General features: G+C 45.4%; 1 long non-coding RNA gene across 1 annotated transcript in view; it reads left to right on the forward strand.

Moving 5' to 3' along the window:
• Positions 1-327: 327 nt before the first annotated feature.
• The window catches only part of LOC125452842 (uncharacterized), a 103,228-nt gene continuing 77,082 nt past the window's right edge, over positions 328-26,473 (forward strand). Inside the window, exon 1 of the long non-coding RNA XR_007247606.2 lies at positions 328-392. This is a non-coding gene — a long non-coding RNA (uncharacterized LOC125452842). The remainder of the gene's footprint in view (positions 393-26,473) is intronic.

Genomic DNA, 26,473 nt, shown 5'->3' on the forward strand with positions numbered 1-26,473 from the left:
TGCCCCTTTAGAGACGGTGGGCGTAGAGGTGGCTTTGAAAACGATTCTGTCATGGTCTGGAGCAGCTATCTTGACGTGGCTGTAGGGAGGACTGATGACACCTCTGACTCCAGCATCGGCAGGTCTTACATCTCTGATTACACCCTGGCCAAATCTGAAAAGCGATTATGAATTTGTTAAAAGGGCTGGTGCCTTTTCAACTCTCTCTCTCTCCCGCTCTCTCTGTCGTTGGGATCAACGGGTTCATTGAACTTTAGTGAAACCGCAATTGACTGAAGCAGGGGGTTGGGTGTTCCGTCTGCTTTTCGGAGATACACTTCCCTTGCACACGCACAGGCACACGCATGGAGATACACACAGACACACACACACAAAACTCGGGACAGCTTCACGTGAGTTCTTTGACACCCAACGAAGTGTTATCAGGGCGGCGAATGCGCTGAATTAAATCAGAGAGTGGCGCTACAATTTTTTTTGCAGTCAGCTCAGACCTCTAGCCGACGTAACATGTGGCTGCCTCCGGCTAGATCCTGTTCTGGTCACAATTCCCTGTGACACTTTGTCGGGGATGTGGTGAGAGTTGTCACTAAACCAGTTACCACAATAAACCGTTTCTCCACCAGGCTAGAACACAGGGGAGAGCAATTCAGAAGTGTTCGTGGTGGGGCGTGGGGAGGTGAGGTTCTTTCTAATCTTAAGAAGGTACTGGGAAGGGATGGTCAATGAGGCGCTGCAGACGATTCTATCATAGCTTCACAAAACGGTGTGAAATATTAGAAAGCCAGACTGGATAAGGGGAATGCTCCCCGTGTGTGCGTTTCTTAGTGTTATCGCTTAATGAAACATTAGAGAGTCAGATTGTAAGTGGCAGGCACACCTCAATTCTCCATCAAACTATAGCAGTGACTGAGTGTACCTGTGGGTTTGTATCTAGTTTTTTGCAGTGCCTGTGTTTCTGTGGCTTTGTATCTAGTCTATAGAAATGCCTTGTGTAGTTACAGGGTTATATCCAGTATTCAGGAATGGGTACCTGCATATTTGCGAGTCTGCATATGTGTTCCTATTGTTTTCTAATTGTCTATGCGTATTTTTGTAAGTGAATATACAAGATGCATACATTTATGCGAAGGTTTCTGTGTGTATTAGCACCCCAGTATCTGTGCCTTCGTCCATATTTTCTTTGTGTATACATTTGTGATACTGGCCTCTGACTGTTATCTGTGTTAATGCGTGTATTTGTGTACGTTTCAGTGTATGGCTGCATCTGCAGTTTTGGTTTGCACGTGTATGTTTCTCTGCACATGCTTGTATGTAACGAGACACGGAAGGGTGCTATCCTATTTAGACATTGTTGCACAAAAACACTCTGGAGAGATTGTTTGTTTTTTTAAAAAAAATCACATGGAAGGACTTCCTTTTTAAGCAATTCTAATGAAGGCCTCACACAATGCCTGCCCTGTTCCTGGTACAAGGGTCCTCATGATAATCCAGCTAATGCGCCATACCAGAGTGGGAGAGACTGGTAATGAGTTAATACAGGGGAATGAGGATTGCTCAGAAGTGAGGCAAATCCCTCCCCTTCACAGTCCAGTCCTGGTGAAGCAACACATCGGGATAAAGGGCTGATACAGACACAATAAGAATCCCATACAAAAACAGTCAAAGTAGGGAGGAGTACTTTGATGGCTCCCCAAAAGGGAACAATTTGCTTCCAAATGTTCTTTTCATGCGTTTCACTGAAGGAGACTGGCTCTCCAAGTCTGCGCAGACTGAGGTTTTGGACAGACAAAAAAATAGTTTCCATGGTTTCAATGTATTTTCCCCTCAGTCTCTCTTTTTTTGCTTAAAAAAAAGTGTAATTAATTCTAATCTAGTTCTTGACCATGTTAAACCGAACTATTTCAGTCAGTCTAAGATAATAAAATGTGAGGCTGGATGAACACAGCAGGCCAAGCAGCATCTCAGGAGCACAAAAGCTGACGTTTCGGGCCTAGACCATTATCTCTGATACTATTTCAGTCAGTCTGTCGAGGTGACAGTCAGTTGCTGCTCCCCATGCTCTGTACTTCCTGGTTTCAGTCCTGCAATGGCCCAGATTTAATTTTAAAGTTGCACCCCTCTGATCCGGCATCCCCCCATCAGAGGAAACAGTTTCTCTCTTTGTAGTATTTCAAAGCCTTTTAACATTTTAAAACAACCCAGCATTTTACACTCAAAAGGAGCATGAGCCAAGTTTATGTGACCCTGTCCTTGGGAAGTGCCTGCCCATTCAACGACATTCAGACAATAATTCTGCAATGCTGTTCCATTCGTTCACGTTCTGGCTGATCCTTTTCTCAATTAATTTACCTCCCTTTGTTCCATATCCCTTTCCCAACAGCAGAACAAGGTGCAATTTCAGTCTTTATTTCAGTGTTCCAGAGAGCTGCCATTATTTGTCAAAGACTTGGGCCCACCACAGTTAATAGGCCAGGCTCCGAGCCTGTCCGTTGGACTGTGGTGGCAGAATGCCTCTGGCAAGATGTAATTCCCATTAACTGCAGTATAGTTTACAGTCCAGGCAATGTAAACAAGGCCTGCAGCAGTGGTAATTTGTACCTGCCTCTCTACACAGTGACCTTGCACTCTGAATGGTCCTGGGCTCTTTGCCTCGGGCAGTGGCAAACAGGAATCTAGAAGCTAACGTTGACAGGGCTAGTCGAAGAATGGGTGTGCAGTGCATGAACGAAAGCGCAAAGAGTGCCCTGTTTCTGAGTAACACCTTCTCTGTGAGTCAATGTGAGTATCGGAAGAGCAAAATGTTACTTGATTAAAAACAAAACTCGATCCCCTGGTTGCTGGGCTCAGTATCCAGAGGGAAACCTTTAAGTCCCAGGAATTCTGGGCCAATGTTGGAAAATTGGTAATCTGAGGCTCACATGTGACTGGCATATACTTGGAAAGACGCGAAGTGGCAGAGGGGATAGAATTGAAGGGGGGGGGGTGTGAGGAGAGGGAGGGCAGAGGAATTTGCTGTTGTAGACAGGGTTGGTGAAAAATGGGAAAACACAGAAGCAGAAGTAAGTAGAAGGGATAGCACACAAACCGAGACGAACTTAATCTTTGGCTGAGCAGCCTGGCAACTCACCGCCGCGTACACTTGGCAAACTTTGAGATGTTGATGTTAGCGTTTTAAAAATAGACCCTCCTGCTTATATCAAATGATACTGACGTCAAGCATTGAGACAGTGCAAAATAACAATCTATAATCCTATTAATGAATTGATTGGAGGCAGAAGTAAGGAGTTAGCAGCAAATTGACTTGATCAACAAACGGCAAACACTGTGAGGTGAATTGGAGAAGTCAAGAGCCCAAGAAAAACACACATGTTGACTTTTACGAAGGGTCCTAATATCTTCATTGAATCTGTCTATATCATGATAAATCTGGTTAAAATATCCTCATTATCCCGTCCCACCACCTCCCCCTTCTTTTGTTTTAATTACAAGTTGCCATAGTTCAAATGAACAGTTACGTTAAAAAGGTCAATTCGATTAAAACACAACCTTGAGGGATCCGGCAGCATTTTTCTCTTTCCAATGAAGTCCTTTAAAATCAATTCCCACTGACGTATCCTGTACTTGAAAGCAAGCAGTCATATAACTGAGGGGAAGAAAATAATACCCTTTGTTTTTATTAGCTATGGACATGACCTTGTGCATTGGAGCTTTGCATAACACAGATATCTCCACGCTAACAGCCCCAAAACTGCTTTCAACACGACAAAGGGGTCTTTGCAGACCACTGTTGGTAGGCGGTCTGATGGAAAAGAAATAGTGAAGGTCGTCATCCTGCAGAGCAGCTATTGAACAGCAGAAGGCGCTAGATGCCAACTTGCGGATGCTGAGAGAGCGCCCTCTTTCAGTTGAAAGGAGACTAGAGACTATTCAGGATTACAGAGATAATGGGAACTGCAGATGCTGGAGAATCCAAGATAACAAAGTGTGGAGCTGGATGAACACAGCAGGCCAAGCAGCATCTCAGGAGCACAAAAGCTGACGTTTCGGGCCTACTCAGCTTTTGTGCTCCTAAGATGCTGCTGTGTTCATCCAGCCCCACACTTTGCTATCTACCATCTAGGATTATATCCATTGAAAGGAGAACTGAGCTTTGATAAAAAGGTTTTTCTTTAAATCGCCCTTTTTAGACCTCTGCAGCCATTCACATCCTGAAGCCAGATCTTCTGATCCAGAAGTAAAGATACCACAATCAAACCTATCGGCTCGTTTCTTGCTACAGAGGGAGTCATTGGCTTTTAATACCTGTGTTGTCCCAGTTTGACCCTCTTACTGCATCTGGTGTTCCTGGGGTGGGGGGGGGGTGGTCTTGTATTCATGACCCAACCGAGACGCTTTCAGACTAGTCTGATGGGTTTAAAGCTGGTGCTGAAGCGACTCAAACGTAAGGCCATTCGTCCCTCTGCTAGCGCTCACTCTACCATTCTTGGTTCAATTTATACTATGGGTGTCCATCGAAACGTTGTGGATAGGAGCTGGAGTAGGCCATTCGGCCCCTCGACTCTGCTCGGTCATTCAGTGCGACCACAGCTGACCATCCAGCCCAGTACCCTAATACATCATTCCCCCCCCCCATACCCCTTGATCCCTTTAGCCACAAGAGCTATATCTACCTCCTTCTTGAAAATACATAATATTTTAGCCTCAACCACTTTCTGTAACATGAATACCATAGACTCATCACTTTCTGGGTGAAGACATTTTTCCTTATCTCAGTCCGAAAAGGTTTAACCCTTACCCTTAAACTATGACCCCCTGGATTTGGACTCCCCCCACTATCGGGAACATCCTTTCTGCATTTGCCCTGCCTGATCCTGTTTGAATTTTATAGGTTTCTATAAGATCCCTGCCTTGTTCTTCCAAGCTCCAGTAAATGCAATCATAACTGGCTCAATCTCTCCTCATGCGTCAGCCCTGTCATCCCTGGAATCAGCCTGGTAAACCTTTGCGGCGCTCCCTCCATAGAAAGAGCGTCCTTTCTCAGATAAGGAGACCAAGAGTCCACACAGCATTGCAAGTGTGGCCTCTCCAAGGCCCTGTAGAATTGCAGAGAGGCGGCCTTGTTCCTGTACGCGAATCCTCTCACTAGGAAAGCTAACATACAATTTGCCTTCTTTACTACCCACTGCACACTCACTTTCAGTGACTGGTGAATGAGGACACTGAGGTCTCATTGAACATTCCCCTTTCACAGTTTGTAGCCATTCAAATAATGATTTGCCTTCCTGTTTTTGCGACAAAACTGGACAGCCTCACTCTTATCCACATTATACTGCATCTGCCATGTATTTGCTCACTCACTCAGCCTGTCCAGACCACATTGCAATATCTCTGCATCCTCCTTACAGCTTACCCTTCCAGCAGGCTTAACAAATCTGTGAAGTTTGAAATACTACTTGTAGCTGCCTTATCTAAAGTATTAATATCTATTGTGGATAGCTTGGGTCCTAGCACTGCTTCATGCTACACTATACTAGTCACTGACTGCCGTTCAGCTAAAGCCTTGTTTGCTTGTAACTCTTTGTTTCTTGCCTTCTGACCAATTTTCTATCTATCTCAATATACTAGATTAATTTACGATACCTGGGCGACGTGGACCAGTTGGTGTGTTTCCATGTTGTATGGCTCTATGAGTACTGTAATCTCATTTGCTTTAATTTTACACCTTAATCTCTTGCATGGGGCTTTGTCGATAGCCCTCTGATAGTCCAAATAAACCACATCCGCTGACTCCCCCCCCCCCCCCCCGATCAACTCTACAAGTCACATCCTCGAAGAAATTCAGTCAATTTGTCAAGCGTGATTTCCCTTTTGTACATCCATGCTGGCTGTGTCTGATTCTATAACTCTTTTCTAAGTACTGTGCTATAAAATTAATGATAGCATCTTTCTCACTCAGGCTCACTGGTCTATAATTCCTTGTTTACTCTCTACCTCCTTGCGTACATAGCGGGGTTGTAGGAACAGTTCCAGAATCTTTCAATTCTTGGAAAATGATTCACCAAAACATCCACTAATTTTAGGGCCACTTCCTTAAGTGCTTTGGGATGTAGTTGGTCAGGCCCTGGGGATTTATCAGTATCCTATCCATCCACTTCTCCAATGCTTTTTATCTACTAATGCAGGTTTAATTCAATTCCTCCCTCTCACAAAGCCTTGTGTTCCCCATCATTTGTGCTGCATTATTCATGTTCTTCCATGTGAAAACAGAAGCAAAGTATCTCAGATCTTTCCTTCATTCCCCATTATACATTCCTGCAGCACATGGACCACAACGGTTCACCATCCCATTCTCAAGGGAATTTGGGAGGGCATGAAATGACTAATATGTAACAACAGCTTGTATTGCAACAGTCCCCAACAAGCAAAATATGACATCCAGCCACATCAAGAGGTGACAATAGCTTGACCAAAATATATGCGTTTTTAAAACACATCATAAAGGAGAAACAAGAAAGGCCAAGGAGAGAGAATTGCCAGCAGTTATGTGGCGATAAACTGGGGGGGATTTCCCAGCCAGATTGGCTCAAGAGGCCAGAATTAGAGGAGCTTTGTAGGATAATGGGGCTGCAGGTGATTGCAGAGCTGGATGGATCTTGGAGTGAATTAGGTCATGGGCAGCATCAATTCCGAATGGCCTCGGGTTTTCGGAATGGGAAGGAACAGACATTTGCAAAAGAAGTGAAAGCAAGGCGAGGGAAAGCACACACCCCCCATAGTGTGCAACTAGTGGATGGAATGCACCTCCTGGAAGCGAGGCAGGTTCAAATGAGACATTCGAGAGGGCATTTGAAGATTATTTAAATGGACAGAATGTGCAGGGCTGCGGGGAAAAGGCAGGAAAATGGTAATAAGTCATAATGAGCCAAATGTAGATGTTTATGTGTAGATTAGGTGGGCTATAGGAGGGTGGGTCTGTGTGGGATACTCTGAGGGACGGTGTGGGCTTGTTTGGCCGAAGCTCTGTTTCCACACTGTAGGGATTCTAACTAACTCCAACTTCTAAGGGCGGCATGGTGGCTCAGTGGCTAGCACTGCTGCCTCACAGCACCCGGGACCCGGGTTTGATTCCAGCCTTGGGGGACTGTCTGTGTGGAGTTTGCACATTCTCCCCGTGTCTGCGTGGGTTTCCTCCGGGTGCTCCGGTTTCCTCTGACAGCCCAAAAATGTGCAGGCTAGGTGGGTTGACCACGCTAAATTACCCTGTAGTGTTCAGGCTTGTGTAGATGAGGTGGGTTCTCGGGGGATGGGTCTGGGTGGGATATCTGAGGGGCAGTGTGGACTTGTTGGGGCAAAGGGCCTGTTTCCACACTGTAGGAATTCTACACCTCTTCTATAAATGGTCTTCTGACAAGCTGTAACAATCTGCAATTCTGTACAGGAGACTTTTACTCTTTCACTGAAACTCACCTTTTTATGAATTGGCTTTCCCCCAGTAACTCCAAATCATGCAAAGGGTTTCTCGGCCAAAGTGGTACTTTCGAAGCATAACTACTGCCATAAAGTCAACAAAGAAAGGCTGTTGATTCTGCTCGAACATAGTCTACAAGCCAGCGGTGAGATGAACGAGTTGTTTATCTGCTCCTTTTGTTTTCAAACCTTTCATTTTTGTGAGTGGTCTTTGTTTGGGACACCAGAAGATTTGCTTCTTCATTTTGAAATCTTACCTTGGGTTTCTTTGTGTTCCATGTAAACCTCTTCTAAACTGTGTACTAAGGTGTGAAATGCTCAGCGATTCCCTCGGCCATATATGTAATAAATATCACCTCGATACAGTTGCCAATTTGTTAGGTGACTTTTATGGAACATCAGCAGGGAGTTGGAGCCACGGCATTGATCTATCCAAATGTACCAGAGCGGCTGAATGGCCTGTTTCTTTTCTACTTTCCATCAGAAAATTAATAAATGCGTTGCGTCTGGTGTGGCTTAAGGCTGCATTGCTGATGTTTTCCATTGTAATTGTACAAGGATGCTGAGCACAAGAAGAAGAGAGCATTCTCATAAAGCTTTCCCTTCTAAGGCCAATCCATCTGCCCGGAGTGGTTGCAACCCCGTGAACCAAAGGCGTTTGAAAAAATAATTCCAAAAATGTTGATTACATTCCCCATTCCTCAGCGCCTCCGAGAAGCTGCAGTTAAAGTGTTCGAGCAGCATGGCTAGGCAGGGAACTCTGAAGTCTTTATCTCACCAGAGTAAAGGGAGGGAGATTTCAGGGAGTCAGGGACAGTGTGCCAGTGTGGTGGAAAACGATAGATGCCAGTTAGAGAGACTCAGTCTCAAAAAGCAGGGGGTGTTGGTGGAGGAGTGACCTGACTTTGGGAGGACAGGTGGAGTTAGCCACCTCGAGATTTTGTAGCCATTGTGGGGCCCTCCTCTCTTTTTGTCCCTGAGCTAAGGTTGAAGGTAGAGAGATCCCTGCCTTGCTCAACCCAGAAGTGGTAGTGGCCGAGTGGTATTATGTTGGAACAAAAACAGAAGTTGCTGGAAAAGCTCAATAGGTCTGGCAGCATCAATGAAGAGAAAATCAGAGTTAACGCTGGTTTGTTAATAGAGGCCCGAGGAATGTTCTGGGGACTCAAGTTCAAATCCTGCCACTGCAGAGGGTGGAATTTGGATTCAATTGAAAAAAAAACACAGAATATGGAATTAATGATCACCATGTTGGTGTCGGATTGGGGTGGACAATGTCACAAGTTATATGGCACCAGGTTATAATCTAACAAGTTTATTTAAAACTCCAAGCTTTTGGGCCACTGTTTCCTGAGGGAGTTGATAGACGAGTGGTATTATTGCGGAACTGTTAATTCAGAGACCTAGATAATGTCCTGGGGACACAGCTTCAAGTTCTGCTAAAGCAGATAGTGGAATTTGAATTTTTTAAAAAATCTGGAAGTCTAATGTTGACCATGATTCCATTGTCAATCAAACCCCTCTGGTTTCTTTAGGGAAGGAAACTGTCATCCTTTCCTGGTCTGGCCTACATGTGACTCCAGGCCCACAGCCAATGTGGTTGACTCTTAACTGCCCTCTAGGCAATTAGGGATGGGCAGTAAATGTTGGCCTGGCCAATGATGACCACATCCTGTGAATTAAATGAAAAACTGAATGGCTAGTTGGGCAGGAAACGTTGAACAGATTAAATCAATAGTCCCCTGTCTCCAAGCCTGGTGGGTTTTTACAACAATTGACAATGGTTACCTGGTCTCCGATAGGCCAGCCTTCACATTCAATATTGTGCTGTAGCTTTCATTGAGATTAATATTCACCGTCTGCCATGGTGGGCTTTGAATCCATGATCCCAGGACATTAGCTTGGTGATCGGAATTACTTGTGACATTACCATCACACCACTACAGCCCCAGCCAATCTGCTGGCTCATCCCATCGAAGCTGATCTCCCCCTCCACTCCCCACCGCACCGGGTGACCTTCCGGCTCCTCAACAACCCTCTGCCTCGGTTTGCACCCCCGACCCTCCAATTGTACAACCCTTGCCCCTCACCCTCCAGCTATCTGCCTCACCCCCGCCCCGGCCCTGACTGCCTGGACAAGCCTCCCCCACTTTGACTTGACTTCATCACCCACCAATGGGTGTCAGCCCTCCCCCCCCCCAACTACCTTCTCCACCCACCCACTCTGGGTAACCTGCCCACTCACCTTGCACACTCACATATTGGACAATAACATCCCACCTAATGGCAAAAAGTGACATATGAAGGAAACTGGCACAGTCCGCCCCCACCCTACCCCAATGATCCAGAAGCACTCTGATATCAGGTCTACCTGACGTTTCTCAGGGGGCCAGATTCAAAAGCTTCAGCGTGAAATGTGGAACTAAATTGGGTGAAAACGTAGGGGTGGGAGATGGTCATCTGAGGATGACTGACTCTCCTGGAAGATGTAGAACCACGTTTCAAGATCATTCGACCAAGCCACTTGCCTGGCCAGTCCATTACTCATCCGGGAGCCCGACAAGTTTTGGATCATCCTGTTTCATTTCTCTCTCTCTCTCTCTCTCTCTCTCTCTCTCATGCTTTGATGTCTGTTTGTTAAGTGTGGAATGTGGATGAAGCAACGTTATGGTGAAAGAGTGAGTCAGCACTCTCTGCTGTTTCCTGCTTTTTCATGTTTCAGTTATGATTCCCAACTCTTTCCACCAACACCATGTGGGTCTGTTCCAGTGGTAATGGTTCAGATTGCAACTAACTGAAAGCCCCCGTAATGTGAATCACAGCCTTCAGGCCAGCAGAAGGTGAAATCAATCACATTTTGCTCTTTTCCGATGCCCCGATGAGATTGCCCACTGAACATTGCTCTTTATTCTCCTTCAAGGAGAAAAGAGAGGATTGACAGAGCGTTGGCACAGCAGTTGGCCAGTGCCCATTTGCCAGAGGGGTCTCCATTTGCCTTCCTTTGGCTGAGCTGAAGCTCCAGTTTAAGGAAGCTGTTATAGAAAGTGAGAAGTTGCATTTATCACAAGATGGATGAAACAAAACTAGTGGGAAAGTCATATTAGAACTGCACATCCCATTAGTGGGTCAGCCATACAGGATCATGCAGCACAGAAACAGAACCTTCCACACCGAGCATAATCCCAAACTAAGCTAGTCCCACCTGCCTGCTCCTGGCCCACATCCCTCCAAACCTTTCCTATTCATGTACTCATCCAAATGTCTTTTGAATGTTATAATTATACCCACATCTACCACTTCATCAGGAAGCTCTTTCCATGCACAAACCACCCTCTGTGTAAACGTTTTGCCCCTCTCTTGTCTTAAAAATGTGCTCTCTACTCTTGATATCCCCCTCCTAAGCAAAAGACAACTGCCATGAACACTATCTACATCATTTCTTACTTCATAAACTCTATAAGATTGCCTCTCGACCTCCTACATTCCAGTGAAAAAAGTCCCAATCTATTCAGCCTTTCTTTATAGCTTAAACCTTCCAAACCCAGCAACATCCTGGTAAATATCTACTAAACCTTCTCCAGCTTGATAATGCCCTTCCTATAACTGGCAAACAAGAGCTGGACACAATACTCCAAAATAGGCTCCTCGAACGTCCTGTACAACCTCAACGTGACTTCCCAGCTTTTATACTCAAAAGACCGTGCAATGAAGGCCAGCGTGCCAAACACCTTCTTAACAATCCTGTTTATATGCCATGCAAACTTCAAAGAATTATGTACCTGCAGCCCTAGGTCCCTCTGTTCTACGACATTAACCAAAGCCCTAAATTTACTGTATAAGTCCTATCCTTGTTGCAATGCAATACCTCACATTCATCCAGATTGAACTCGATCTGCCATTTTTCTCTATAAAGAACAAAGAACAAAGAAAATTACAGCACAGGAACAGGCCCTTCAGCCCGCCAAGCCTGCGCCGATCCGGATCCTCTGTCTAAACCTGTCACCTATTTTCCAAGGATCTGTATCCCTCTGCTCCCTGCCCATTCATGTATCTGTCTAGCTACATCTTAAGTGATGCTATTGTGTCTACCTCCGCTGGCAACACATTCCAAGCACCCACCACCCTCTGTGTAAAGAACTTTCCACGCATATCTACCGTAAACTTTTCCGCCCTCACCTTGAAATCGTGACCCCCCAGTAATTGAGTCCCCCACTCTGTGGGGAAAAAGCGTCTTGCTATCCACCCTGTCTATACCCCTCATGATTCTGCAGACCTCTATCGGGTCCCCCCTCAACCTTCATCTTTCTAATATAAATAATCCTAATCTACTCAACCTCTCTTCATAGCTAGCACCCTCCATACCAGGCAACATCCTGGTGAACCTCCTCTGCACCCTCTCCAAAGCACTGTGTACGCAGTTTGGCCCTCCACTGAGGAGCACATTTACTTCAGAAGCTTCAAGAGGCTGATTCCTTGGATGAAGGAGTTACCTTGTGAGGAAGGGTTGAGCAGGTATAGCTGGTGCTCATTGGCATGATGAAGAATGTAAGGCGAACTCATGTGGGATTCTCAAGGGGCTTGACAGCGTGAATACTGAGATGATGTTGACCCTTATGGGGGAAACCGAGAATCAGAGGGGACACAACTGGATTTTGCTATGACTTTGGGAAAATCTCAACCATGTGCGGTTTGTCTGGGGACCTATTGTCTGCTGACGCAGGGTTTACTGAAGGCAGCGTGTATTTTAAACAAGTGAGGAGTGCAGTGTGTGGCCTGGCCAGTTGGAAGGCTCTCCTAGATTCTCCAAGGCAACAGTAGATAGTTCTAAACAAGACCTCAAGGCGTCAGCTCCCCACCCTCCCTTCGAAACCCCACCAGCAACATCGACGAGAGAGAGCTGGCAGCTCTGGTGATGCCACCCCCTGGTAGTGCCCACTGTTGCGGCTGCAAGGCAGGGGAGAGGGCAGCTCCATGCCAATGCACCCTCATTGAGAAAGTTTTAATGGCTAAAGAGCCCGTAATGGCAAGCAGGCTGTGGCAAATTGAGCATAGGGTTGTGATGAGGTGGCATACTTTGTTTCCATGTGTCAGCTGTGGGGGAGGGATGGGCATTGCCACCCCAGGAGCCTTCCGCGGGCCACACAGAGGGTCACCCAGACCCGCTGGGCAATCGCCTCCATCGTGGTTGTGGGTGGTCCCGGTGCAGAGAGAAGTGTGGGCAGGAAGTGGTCCTCAGTTGGGCCACTGAGTCGCGGAAAAACCTGGTGGCGCTGCTGTGTGGCTGCGATTGCCGCCTTGACCAATGTGCCATGGTGGTTGGAGAACGTGGGGCAAGCCCTCCCTGTGCCAGTCTTACTGCTCAGGGCCAACAAATTTCAGAGGAAGATCCTGATCTCCCCCAGTGAGCGCCTGCTTTGCATCCCCATGAGCATCTTCCTGGAGATCACAAAACACTTCACAGGCAATGATCTGCTTTTGAAGTGTCATTTGCTGCAAGAAATATAGCAGCGATTGTCATACAATGATTCATTTCTGTATGGGCACCTTCTGAGCAATAGTGCCACCAAATCTTTTATGCCCACCAAGGAAGGCTGACAGGGTCTCAGTTTGATTATATCTCCATGTATATTACACTAATGATGAAAAAGCAAGCCATTTTGTTTCTCCCTCAGCAGATCCTTGACTTAGGCACCCAGATGAGTTGAACCCATAACGTTTCACAGCACAGAACTACAGCACTAGCCATCAAGCTATAACTCAGTACAGGAGTACCCCTTCCAGTTGGTAATTCTTCACTACAGACTTGCTGAGGAAAACCATTTGTTACTCAAAGATTGACACTTGAATCGCAATGGCTGGCTGAAAACATTATTGCAGGAGATGTGTGTTGAAAACATGTTTGGACACTTTGTCTACTGCGAGGAGAGGCTGAATAGGCTGGGGATATTTTCCTTGGACTGTTGGGGGCTGAGGAGTGACCTTATAGAAGTTTATAAAATCATGAAGGGCATGGGTAAGGCGAATAGCCATGTTTTTTCCCCCGCCAGGACAGGGGGCTCCGAAACTAGAGGCATGGGTTGAAGGTGAGAGGGGAAAGATTTAAAAGGGGCCTGAGGGGCAACCTTTTCACACAGAGGGTGGTGCGTGTATGGAATGAGCTGCCAGGGGAAGTGGTGGAGGCTGGTATAATCACAACATTTAAAAGGCATCTGGAGGGGTATATGCATGAGAAGGGCTTAGAGGGATATGGGCCAAATGCTGGCAAATGGGACTAGATCAGATTGGAATGTCTGGTCAGCACAGATGAGTTGCACTGAAGGGCCTGTTTCTGCGCTGAATGACTTTATGACTCTACCAATACAAATCTTCAAAAGCGTGAGGGCTTAGCCCAGATCTGGATGTGGTGTTGCAGCTTTCCAGATATCCCAACCGGCTTTCCAAGGCTTTTCCCATGGTGAGCCCTGTTCAAGGTTGGAAAATTTTTGTGACCCCTCTCCATGGGTGAGCGGGACTGGGGTTTAATGATTGTTACAACTTTGCCAGAACTCTGAGGCTGCCTCATCCATCATGACTTCATGAGCTTGTGGTCCTAATTCCCACTTTGGGAAATGATGCTGTAATTCCCAAGAACCGCAGGCTGCTATGGGTATCTACAATGACTTTTGTAGAAGAGAGGGGGATGCCCCCTGCACCCTCTCCCTCAACATATCCTCTATGTCAAAGCGTTGCAATTCCCATTTGAATTTCTGCTTCAGCCATGTGGCTGGAAATGTAAGCAGACAGCTCTTAGTGCAGATAGATTAAGTAAAGGAATAAGGATTGCATTTATACGGCACCTTCAGGAGTCCTAAGGCACTGAAGAACCTATGGAATCCCTCTGAATTGTTGTGGCTGTGGTAATCCAGGAAATACAGCCTGCCAATTTGTGTGCAGAAGGCTCCCAGAAACTGCTTGTGACCCAGATATGCTGCTGACATTAATGTTGGCTGAGGGATGTGTACGATAGCTGGAATAAAGCAAAGGACGGTGGATGTTGAAGGTCTGAAACAAATGAAAACAGGCCCTCAGCAGGTCTCCAGCGTCTGTGAAGAGGAAACAGAATTAACATTTCAAGTCCACTGACCCTTCGTCAGATTGTCTTCAGTTCTTGACCCTTGTTTTTCTCTTCACAGATGCTGCCAGGCCTGCTGAATATCAGCTGGGACACTGCGATAGATCTCCCCTGCAGGTCGCCACATAAACTGACACAAATCCCACCTGCGTTCCCCAGCCCCACCCCTCTGCTCTCTATTTATTTACGAGCTCCTTTCCCCACCCCCTTTTCTGAAGAAGGGCCCTGATCCGAAACATCAACTTTTCTGCACCTCTGATGCTGCCCGGCCTGCTGTGTTCCTCCAGCTCCACACTGTGTTATCTCTGACTCCAGCATCTGCTGTTCTTACAAATCTTGCTTGGGAGGTGATGGCCTCATGATATTATTGGATAATGTTCCGGGAATCTGGATTCGAATCCCACCATGACAGATGGTGGAGTGTGAATTCAATTTTAAAAACATCTGGTCTTAAGTGTTCAATAATTCATAGGTTACATCAAAGATATATTCCAGCGAGGAAGCAGGATTCTAGGAAAGATTCAAAGCCATGATTAAAATTGAAAGAAAATGCATACAATATGGCCAAGATTCATGATAAACCAAAATTAATGATTGGGGGATGTCTTAAAAGCAACGAAATGTGACCAAAACAAAAATGGAGAGGAAGAAAATAAATTATGTGGATAATTTAGCAAGTAATAGAAAAATGTTCAGTAAGAGCTTTTAAATGATCATCAATTTCCCTCATTAAATCCTCCAATGAATTTGCCTCCACCAGACCACCTGGCAGTGCATTTCAGAACCAGTTGTTACGCGAAAATGAATTTTATTGTATTATGTTTGCTTTAGATGTGTGCTGTCTATGTGTATTTAAATGGATATCTCCTCTGTATCAATCCTATTGATGTGCTGAACACAGCTTTTGCTGCAATAAGTTGTGGTCTAAGGATGAGAGACAATTGAGATCAAGGGCTGTGCTCAGTGATTGTGGAGATGAGCAGGCAATGAAATTATCTTAATAAAAGCCAAAAGAATTGCAGATGCTGTGTAAATGAGAAACAAGAATAGAAATTGCTGGAGAAGCACTGCAGGTCAGCGAGCATCTGTGAAGAGAACTCAGTGTTAACATTTCAGATTGAGTGACCCTTCTTTAGAACTAATGAAGTTATTTTGTTGTTTCTTCAAAATTGGGAGAGTGGGTCAGTCTTACTTTTCAAAAGTGATTAGACATCAGTTTTGCCCAGTTGACCCCTGTTCTTTCCCATGAGTTATGTACATTCACTGCAAAACAGAAACACACAAGGAACTTTTTATTTCAATGCTTTTTAAAAGTCTTATGCCTGGCCAAAAGTTTAAGGGTCAATGTTTGTGGGAAATTTATATGTACAATGAATGGCTGCTACATATGCCTACACAAAATATGATCTGCACTTCGTGTTAAATATATTTAAGACCAAGATACATACATTTTCAAGCACTTAGAATAAAGTGATCAAAAACATGAGTAGCATTGAATTAAATTATTCAATGACCTTATTGAAAGTCAAATAGCGAATAAGGCATATCTAATCTGCTCCTGTTTCTTATGCTGTTTTATTAAAGTAATTCTGAGATGCTTATGAGAGTCACGACAAAGCAGATGCATTATGAGAAAGCTTCCTGACAACACTGCCAAATGACATTGCTAATAACGCAACTTAATGTCAGACTAAAATTAAAATAAATGTTCTTCTTAAGAAGAAAACTTCCTTGATCATTTGCAAAATCTATATAATTGATAGATGACTGGTGACTATCCAGCTGGCTGCCTAGTGACTAAATTAAGTCATGTTCGACAATATCAATACCAGTTTTGTAATTGTTTCCTCACTGCGTCAGCTTTTGGCTCTTCATATTTGCCAACTCATGCTGGGCTGCAGTTCTAATGTCCTCAGGCCAAGTTTCTTTTCTTAAGTGGAACAGTTCTTTCTAGAAGAGCTTTAGGCCAAGGCTTGAGCTGGGTAAGCGTTGGGCTGACCCAGTATATCGAGTCAGATAGAGCGCAAGGTTAAAGACTGGATCGACTGGGCTTGTACTTGCTGGAGTTTAGGGAAATGAGGGGTGGATTCCTGTAGAAACATGTAAAATCCTTATGGGACTGCACAGGTTAGATGAAGACCTGATTAGAAGCAAAAATTCTGCAGATGCTGCAATCCAAGGTCGACAAACAGGAGGCTGGAAGAACATAGCAAGCCAGGCAGTCAATGTTTTGGAAGAAGGATAATACTGTAAACATTGACTGCTCCTTTCGTCCAAATGCTGCCTGGCTTGCTGCATTCTTCCAGCCTCCTGTTTGTCCACAAATTTCCTGACGTTAGGGAAGAACTGGGGGCCACAGTCTAAGAATAAGGCCTAAGCCATTCGGGACTGAGAGGAGGAAGAATTTCTTCACTCAGAGAGTTGTGAACCTGTGGAATTCTCTCCCACAGGAAGCTGTTGGGGCCAGTTCGTTCGATCAAGTGGGAATCGATAAAGGGGTCAAGGGCTGCAAAGAGAGAGCAGGAGCGGGATACCGAGATTGCATGATCAGCCGGGAACATATTGAACAGTGGTACAGGCTCAAAGGGCCGAATGGCCTACTCCTCACCTGTTTTCCACGTTTCTAAGGTTGTCGGTGGCTTCCAAAGTGAATGAAGAGATATCAGACCAACAATCCCAAGCGATGTTTTCTTTTGCTCAGAGCAGCAGAAGAACTCTGCCTGATTTCCTGTTGTCAGCTATCCCTGGCCAATCTCATAACAAATGTTTGCTTACCTCATGAATAGCTCTTGGATCTTGGAGCCATCCATCGAATTTCTCCTCCACGTACTGCCTTGACTCCAAGGAGTTTGGGAACGGCTTGGGGCTTCATAAGGGTTGCTGGCGATCTACTGGAATTGAAGGCAGAAGCTTGACACAACGTCTGATCGAAAATTCAGTGTCTGTGACAGAGTAGCACTCCCTCAGATGTCGTGATCATCTCCATTTCCTGGAGGGGAATGTGATTGCAAAGCCTTAAGATTCCAAAGTAAACTGCGTTGAGGGAAATTCGTGCCAAGGGGGGCACAGTGCCAATCCCATCAAGGGTTTTATCTAGCTCTGTGGAAGCAGAGTCTTTTATTTACTGCCTGCTCTAGGGTCTCCAGCATCACCTCATTCAATGTTGGAAGATATTCACCAACCTTTTCATGCACCCTTCACCCAAAATCAACTTGAGCTTGTTAAGAGTAGGTTGCCACCAAATGAATTCGCCCCAAGTCCCATCGACAGATCACTGCTGTGGTAGTCAAGCTGCAACAGCTTCCAGGTCAACAGTACGCTGATTGAAAAATTCCTACCTGTGTGTTAAATCTCTCTGTAGTTACAGCTCAGTCTTCCTCTCTCTCTCTGAAACATCCTCCAGCCCAATGCTCTCTGAGAAATCTGCACTCGTCCTAATCTGCCCCTTTACGTGTTTCTTGCCCCACTCTTGTCACAGCGCCTTTCAAAACTCTTAGTTCTGGAATTCCCTCTGTAAATCTGCTTGGCCTGCTGTGTTCGTCCAGCTCCACACTTTGTTATCTCGGATTGTCCAGCATCTGCAGCTCTCATTATCTCTCTTCTTCCACTGCTCTCTTTCTTTTACTTCAACCTCTGACCAATCTGTCAGCCCGTGTACCTAATATGCACCCCCCACCCCCCAGCCCCTGACTTGGTCTGATAATGATCCTGTAAGACCATAAGACACAATAGCAGGAGAAGGCCACTCAGCCCGTTGAGTCTGCTTCACCACTCAATGAGCTCCCGCCTGATCTGATAATGGTCAATTCATCTTTTTGGCTTTTACCCTATAAGCCTTGATCCCCCTACTGATTAAAAATCACCTTTGAATACGCTGAATGACCCAGAATCTACAGCTCTCTGTGGTAAAGCATTGCACAGATTCACAATGCATAGAGTGAAGAAATACCTGGCTCATTCCTGTTTTAAACTTGCGACGCTTTATTCTGAGATGATGCCCAGCTTCCTAGCCTCTTGCACAGGTGGAAAAGACTTTTCTATGTCTGCTATGTTGTTTCCCCTAAGAATATTGTGTGTTTCTGTCAGTTCTTCTCTCTTTCTTCTTCTATGTAACACTTGAGAACACTTTACAAGATAGAAGGCACTATATAAATTGAAGTTTTCTTGCTGTCAAGAATTAGCATCAGCAAACTGCAAGGTGGTGTTCCTCGTTTGTGTTTATCCTGGAGCGATGCTCTGGCCGTGGGCAAACGAAACCCAGAAAGACATGAACAGTCCAGCTCCACAATCTGACAAGTTTCACAGGCTCCAAACCACGACGCTAATTGAATTTCAGATGCTCAATTTACCGTGTTAGCAATCAAGCTGTCAACCTTGGGGAGTTGCTGCATCAGCTCCAATGCATTTACCCAGTTGGAGACCTGGATTGTAGAATCAGCTTTAGACAGTGGAAGAGACAGTGAGACACCAAGAAAGAAGGAAAGAGATAGTGAAAGAGATAGTGAGAGACTAAACAGACCTTTGCACTATGAATTGGTGCAAGTCCAACAGTTGCGTTTTTATAAACAGTACATAGAAGATGCTGATTAATTGAAAGTTCCAGTACAGTGCCAGAGCAGGCACTAGATAAGTTACATAAACAGCCTACAAAATGCAGATCTGTCCAAATGAAGCCTCTCAAACTAATTACAGCCTGATTAACAGCAATCTATCTCATAACACGACCTTCCAGGAAATTGAACACCATCCCAGGATGTGAAGATTGAAAGGGCTCAAGGAAACTCCCTTGCTGTGGTCAAGGGAGGGCAAGCAAACATCACTAAATTGTCCGCTATTCGAGAAATGGAGCAGAGGTTATATAATCTAACTGTGCATTGTTACACATTGGCCTGAACCACAGAGTTCAGGTCAGAGTGCTCTGTACTCATTAAATCACCATAACACTAAAAGAGGCACACCCATTAACCTATACACACACACACACACACAGACCACGCACACACACACACCACGCGCACACTTACACATGCATGCCAGGCAGCATTTATTGCCCGTCCCTAATTGCCTAGAGGGCAGTTAAGAGTCAACCACGTTGCTGTGAGCCTAGAGTTACATGTAGGCCAGACCAGGTAGGAATGGCAGTTTCCTTCCCTAAAGGAACCAGAGGGGTTTAATTGACAATGGAATCATGGTCAACATTAGACTTCCAGATTTAAAAAAAATTCAAATTCCACTATCTGCTTTAGCAGAACTTGAAGCTGGGACCCCAGAACATTATCTAGGTCTCTGAATTAACAGTTCCGCAATAATACCACTCGTCTATCAACTCGCTCAGGAAACAGTGGCCCAAAAGCTTGGGGTTTTAAACAAACATGTTAGATTATAACCTGGTGCCATATAACTTCTGACATTGTCCACCCGAATCCGACACCAACATATCCACATTATGTATCTTTTAAAATATCGGATTGCCTTGATCAGGAAGGCAAAGGTTGAATATTAAAGGCCATGAGGGAGACACAGGATTCAGAAACTGTGAAAACCAAAAACGCCTGTGGTCACTTGTAGGGAAGCTGGTATCGTGCTTCATGTTATCTCTACCACGCAGTGCCATTCATGTGCCTGAAGCATCAGGAGACGGTCTGTAATGGCACGATGTTGGTGGCGATAGCGTTATGTGACTAGAGGCCAATTCATGCTTAGGGAGCGTGGGCTCGAAAGGTGGAGTTTCACTTCAAGTAATGAAGAAATTTGGATCTTAACTCTAGTTTCAGATACCATGGTAACAATGATAGTGTCATTGAATTTTCACGACTATGTGCCTGTGTCACCGAAAATGGTTGAGGCCAAACCATTGAATGTTTGCAAGAAGGAGTTAGATACAGTTCTCAGGGTTAAAGGGATCAAGGGATATTGGGAGAGAGCAGGAACAGGACACAGAGTTAGATGATCACCCATGATCAAATTGAATGGTGGAGAGCGCTCGAAGGGCTGAATGGCCTACTCCTGCACCTATTGTCTCTGTTTCTTTGTTTCCATGAACCCAATTGGCTCACCAATGCTCTTCAAGGAAGGAATTTTCCCATCCCTTCCTGGATGCGAGTCCAGACTCATGGCAATGTGGTTGAGTCTTTACTGCCTTCTGGAATGGCCTGGCATTTAATTGTGGGAAATCATGTCTCGCTAAACTGATTGAGTTTTTTGAAGAACTGATGAAGAGAATTGATGAAGGCAGGGTGGTAGTCTTGATGGGCTTCAGCAAGGTATTTGACAGGGGTCCATATGGTAGGCTGGTTAGCAAGGTTAGATTGCATGGAATCCAGGGAGAGCGAGCCTCTTGGATACAAAATTGGCTAGAAGTTATGCCTCAGAGGGGGTCGATTTTCCTTCTCCTCTGATGCTGCCTGGCCTGCTGTGTTTCTCCAGCTCCACACTGGATTGATCAGTGGTTAGGATTTTGGAGGGGATTCTGAGAGATAGGGCTTAACATGTGTTTGGAAAGACAGAGATTGGCTAGGAATAGTCAAGACGGCTGTGTGTGTGGGAACTTATGTCTCACTAACTTGATTGAGGTGTTTTTTGAAAGAGGTGACAAAGAAGATTGATGAGGACAGACTGGTGGATGTTGTCTATAAGAACTTCAGCAAAATGTTTGACAAGATTCCACACAGTAGACTGGTTAGCAAGGTTGGATCTCATGGAATACAGGGTAAACGAGCCACCTGGATACAAAATTGGCTTGATGGTGGGAGACAGAGGATGGTTGGAGGCCTGAGGCCAACGGTGTGCCTCAAGGATCGATGTTGGATCCACCGCTTTTTGGCTTCCCTATAAATGATTTGGATGTGAGCCTAGGAGGTTCGGTTAGTAAGTTTGCAGATGATGCCAAAATCGGTTGTCTAGTGTACAGTGAAGATGATCTCAGAGCACAACAGGACCTTGACTAGAGGGGCTGATGCACCAAGGAGGTGCGGGTTCATAGTTCCTTAAAGGTGAAATCAGTTGTAGACAGGGTGGTGAAGAAGGCGTTTGGTACATGCATCTTTAATAGTCAGTGCATTGAGTATAGGAGCTGGGAGGTCATGTTGAGGCTGTACAGGACATTGGTTAGGCCACCTTTGGAATACTGTGTTCAATTCAGGTCTCCTTGCTATAGGAAGGATGTTGTTAAACTTGAAAAGATTTACAAGGATTTTGCTGCAACTGGAGGGTTTGAGCTACAGGGAGAAGCTGAATAGGCTGGGGCTACTTGCCCTGGAGTGTCAGGGGCTGAGGGGTGACCTTACAGAGGTTTATAAAATCATGAGGGGCATGGATAGCGTGAATAGGGAAGGTCTTTTCACAGGATAGGGGAATCAAAAAGTAGAGAGCATAGGTTTAAAGTGAGAGGGGAAAGATTTAAAAGGGACCTGAGGCGCAACTTTTCCACGCAGAGCGTGGTGCGTGTGTGGAATGAGCTGCCAGAGGAAGTGGTGGAGGCTGGTACAATTACAACATTTAAAAGGCAACTGGCTGGGTACATGAATAGGAAATGGGACTTCGTTAATTTCGGCTATCTCATCAGCACGGCCAAGTTGGTTTGAAGGGTCTGTTTCTGCACTGTACCTTTTTATGACTATGACCCTCAAAGCATGCACAAACTTGATAAAACAAAAGTCAACATCTAGTGAGCTTCAAATGTTAGTTCCATTAGGCACTGCTGCCTCTTCTGCGCAGAAAGTGAAAGTTTTCACATGCCTTTTTTCAGAATGATGTTTAGTCTGGGTTGCAAACTTGTAAGTCAAGACAATAAGATGTAGGCTGCAGATCAAGGCTGTGCTTGAGGCATTCATTTCAGTGTCCTCGGATGTCCTCTTGTTTCTGCACATTCAGCAATGTTCCTGTGTTTCCCCCTTTGAATAATTCCCTGACACACACACACACACACACACACACACACACACACACACACACACACACACGCACACTCTCCGCAATGTAATTGTGCAGCTGATTATTGAAATAGAGTAGTGGGATGTGTTACTCTGGGAGATTGCTTCTCACGATTGAGTGAGTAACGCTAATTGAAAGATAACAAATCCACACCACCCTGCCCGAGGTCTGCTGCTGGTCATGCAGTAATAAAATCACTCTGGGAGAATCTAGGGTCAGTGAGAGTTTAGCTGTTGCATTGGGCTCATGATGATTGGGCTCTGCAATGGTGACTAGCCATTGAAAGGCTTCTTAAATCGTATCCCTGGGCTGCATGCATGCAGGGTAACCTCACTAATGTTAGATATGTCCAATCCTGTCTGCTGCACTGAATTTAGACAGCTCTCAGATTAACAGACATGAGAGTATGGAGATTTTGTTCGGAAGTCCTTGTGAAATGTGTTTCTGTTCCAGCTTGAAACGTCTCATCAGTTACTTTTCCATTCTCTGCCTTGCGCACTGTTCTTGCAGGGCCCTTTCTGTTCATTTTCATTCTTATGTCTTGTTTTCTTTCCTTTCTTCTTCCATTTACCTTTTGTTGTGCCTTCATGTTTTTTCTCCCTGTACCTGAGCCGCAGGCTGGCTCTCATGCCCATCCCCTCCAAGTATATTCACTTGCTTATGATCTTCTTGTGGCCCATCGAAAGGATGACTTTGACAGATGACACTTTTCACACTGAGCAGTTTCCCTGCCCTGCTGTAATTTCTCCCACCTATACTGCCCGCCCTGTTGCATCAGCGCTGTCATCTTTATCAACAAAACCTTGTGTTCTTTCCCCACCTCCCCGGCAGCATACCCTTCTTCATGGGTCTCAATCCCCTTTCAGCTCTCATTTAAAATCTTGGTCCCACCCATACAAACATCACTGCAAACATGTCACTCCTTCCTGCCTTCTTTCTACTACCTCTGACTGAGGCCTCCTCTGTCATAACCACCTCCATCTGATGATAACAGACAATCTGCCCTGGACTGGAAGGCACAAGAATGCCTCTTCTTCCTCAAGACTCTCACCAACTTTCACAGACGCACCACAGAAAGCATTTCATCTGGATACATCATATCCTGGTACAGCATCTGCTCTGCCCAGGACCGTAAGAAACTATAGAAAGTTGTGAGCACAGCCCAGAACATCATGCAAGCCAACCTTCCATCCATCGACTTCATTTGTACTTCTTGTTGCTGCAGAAAGGCTGTCAACAGCATCAAAGACCTCCTCCCAACTCAATAATACTCTCTTCCAACCTCTTCTCGCAGGTAGAAGATACAGCAGCTTGAACACACTGCCCAACAAAAGTGGTTACGACAGAGGATGGATTGCTGAATGGATTCTCTAACTTCAAATAATGTTAATCTTGCTTTGTGCACCTCCTGTCTAACTGTAGCCCTGTATGCCTCATTCTGTCTAAGCGCCCTATGACCTGTAGGTCCTTGTTTGCTATGATCTGCCTGTGATGCTCACAAAACAAAACTTGTCACTGTACTTAGATACATGTGATTGCAATGAATCAAATCAAGTGAAATCTCTGCTGTTGTGGTTTGCCCTCTTCTGAGTTCACTCCCCTCCTTTCCTCCCTCAGTGCCCTCTCTCTGTAAACTCTGCTGCTAACTAATCTGGCTGGACCCTCGATCCCTTTACCTCATGTGGTCATGCTAGCTTTATGCTAGCATAATTGATCAGATGCTCTCTTGGGGTCATTTTAAGTACTCTCTGGCTCTCGCGACCTCATTCTGATGACACTGCTGACCATTCACTTTCCCCTTCTGGATGACATGCTCACTCCCCTAGGTACTGTCCTCATCTTTGATTTCTACCTAAGATTTTGTACCTAGCTATCTTTGTACCTAGAATGGTGCTGTAAGGAGCAACTTGTAAAATTTCCACTTTGCCTACATGTGACAATAAACCTAATTTAATTCAATTCACCACCAGGAGTAATGTTCCCCTAAAGCGTTGTCTTTTGTCCTGTCCTACATCTCACAAGAACATCACAGCAAAGGACTTAAGAGCGGGAGTAGGCCATTCGACCCTCTGAGCTTACTAACCAATTCAATAAGATTAAGGCTAAGCTGCTTATGGTCTCAATTCCACTTTCTGTCTGCAACCTCATACCTGACACTCCCTTGTTTTTCAAAAACTTATCTAAATCAGGGACTGTTTCCGCTCGAGTTCAGATGAATAAGGGTGGCGGTGGCGGGGGTGGGGGGGGAAGTGGTGGTGGAGGAATCTCATAGAGACTTATAAAATTCTAACAGGACTGGACAGGGTAGATGCAGGGAGGATGTTCCCCGATGGTGGGTGTGTCCAGAACCAGGGGTCAAAGTATGAGGATTTGGGATAGACAATTTAGGATGGAGATGAGGAGACATTTCTTCACCCGAAGAGTGGTGAGCCTGTGGAATTCATTACCACAGGAAGTAGTTCATGCCAAAACATTGAATGTATTCAAGAGGTGACTAGATATAGCACTTGGGGTGAATAGGATCAAAGGCCATGGGGAGAAAGCTGGATTAGGCTGTTGAGTTGGACGATCAGCCATGATTGGGAAGAATGGCAGAGCAGGCTCGGAGGGCCAAATGGCCCCCTCCTGCTCCTATCTTCTATGTTTCAGTAAGTTTAAAGGCCCAACCATCACTATTTTCTGAGAAGAGAATTCCACATTCCCATTGCCCATATTCCGGGGACTTGGGACTGGACCCAACTTTTTAAAGTGATGTACAAATGAAACAAAGATTACTTGAGAAAATACTTTTTCACATAGTGAGTAATTAGGGGATGGAATGCACTGCCTGGAAATAGGGTAGGCACGAACTGGAGGTGCTGATGTTAGACTGGAGCGGATATAGGCAGAAGTGACCTGACACCAGGTTAGTGTCCAACAGGTTTATTTGAAATCACAAGCTTTCGGAGTTTCACTCTGCGGTCAGGTGAAGTCACCTGATGAGAGAACAGTGCTCGGAAGCTTATGATTTCAAATAAGCCTGTTGGACCATCGCCTTGAGGCTTGTGACTTCTGGAAATATGGTGGAAACTGGCTCATTGAGGCATTCAAGAGGGCATTCCATAATTATTTGTGTAAAAATGATGAGGACGGATATGGGGAAAAGACAGGAAATTGGAATTCCAGGATCCAGAATAAGGAAACTTTGTTTTACTGTCTTTGATGTTGACATATTCTGCACACAGTGTGATCAGATCAGTGGTGTAAAGGATGGGACTACTCTCTAGTCCCAGTCTCACCTACCCACATAGGCATGGGGGAGGCAATGGCCTAGTGTATTATTGCCAGACTGTTAATAAAGAACCAAAATAACATTCCGGGGACCGGGGTTCGAATCCTGCCATGGCAGAGAGTGGATAACAAAGTGTGGAGCTGGATGAACACAGCAGGCCAAGCAGCATCTCAGGAGCACAAAAGCTGACGTTTCGGGCCTAGACCCTTCATCAGAGAGGGGGATGGGGAGAGGGAACTGGAATAAATAGGGAGAGAGGGGGAGGCGGACCGAAGATGGAGAGAAAACAAGATAGGTAGAGAGGAAGAGATTACAAGAGAGTTGCAGTGGGAGAGAGATTGGAATTTGATTTCAATAAATGTCTGAAATTAAGAGTCTAATGAGGGCGATGAATATATTGTCGATTGTTGGGGGGAAAAATCCATCTGGTTCACTAATGTCCTTTAGGGAAGGAAACTGCCATCCTTACCTGGTCTGGTCTCCATGTGACTCCTGACCCACAGCAATGTGGTTAACTCTGAGCAATTAGGGATGGGTGATGTGGGCTGTGATAATTCTGCACCGTGTGACGTGTTTGTCGCGATTCAGTGGGGATCGCTGTTTCCTCTGAGCCAGGAGTTTTTGGATTTGTGTCCTGCATCAGATTGGTCCTGTCCTTCCGTTGAGAAGTTGAAGTGCCAGCTGCCTTCTTA

This window comes from Stegostoma tigrinum, chromosome 4, assembly GCF_030684315.1.
Source record: "Stegostoma tigrinum isolate sSteTig4 chromosome 4, sSteTig4.hap1, whole genome shotgun sequence".
In the NCBI taxonomy this organism is placed as follows: Eukaryota; Metazoa; Chordata; class Chondrichthyes; order Orectolobiformes; family Stegostomatidae; genus Stegostoma; species Stegostoma tigrinum.